Here is a 792-nt window from a genome sequence, read left to right on the forward strand (position 1 = left end):
AGTTTTGAGCAGTGTAGAGTAGCACATGTTGTTTGTCATTTCTCCGATCACAAATGCAGACATGGTTTTATTGTTTTGTTTTTGTCTCGTTGCTCCGGCCTGACAGGGGATCACAATATGGTGAGGGGCGTAACATTTCCGTCACACGCTTGAGGTATTCGGCCAATCACAACGCACTGGAAACCGCATAAACACAAAATAATGTTCTTTTTTAGCAACATCATATGACCCCTTTAAACTATGTACGGGCACTTAACATGTACTTTCTCAGACCTTCCAGCATTTGAGTGTTAACCACACCAATATGATTTAGATTTGACTATTCAAATGTTGATATTCAAATTAAGTACTGTTATTACAACATTTCAAGACCACCCATTATTATCAGTAATAATAAAAAAATTTTTTAAAAGAGCACATCACCAAAAGCTTATTTGTCCCATTTGAACTGATGTCCCAATTTTGCTGACTTCACCACTTCAAAACAATCAATGACATTTATCCATGTAATGAATTTCGAATGAAATTTAATTTGGATAGTAATGTATGTAGCCTACTATCTGCCTTAAAGATATTGAATCTCAAGAACATTTTTTTACAGTTGTACTATTGTTAAAAAGGGGTCCTATTATGCTTTTTCACTTTTTTAATTTTAGTCAGTGTGTAGTGTGTATGGGCTTCCACAACACGAGGGAGTACAGTGCCGGATTCGCCCTAAAGCTTTTGTTGAAAGACGGAGCAAGGGGCGTGGCAGTACTGAAACACCGTCTAAGCTGTTCGCCAATCACAATG

The sequence above is a fragment of the Sinocyclocheilus anshuiensis genome, unplaced genomic scaffold (genome assembly GCF_001515605.1).
Source record: "Sinocyclocheilus anshuiensis isolate Anshui unplaced genomic scaffold, SAMN03320099.WGS_v1.1 scaffold630, whole genome shotgun sequence".
NCBI classification, from domain to species: Eukaryota; Metazoa; Chordata; class Actinopteri; order Cypriniformes; family Cyprinidae; genus Sinocyclocheilus; species Sinocyclocheilus anshuiensis.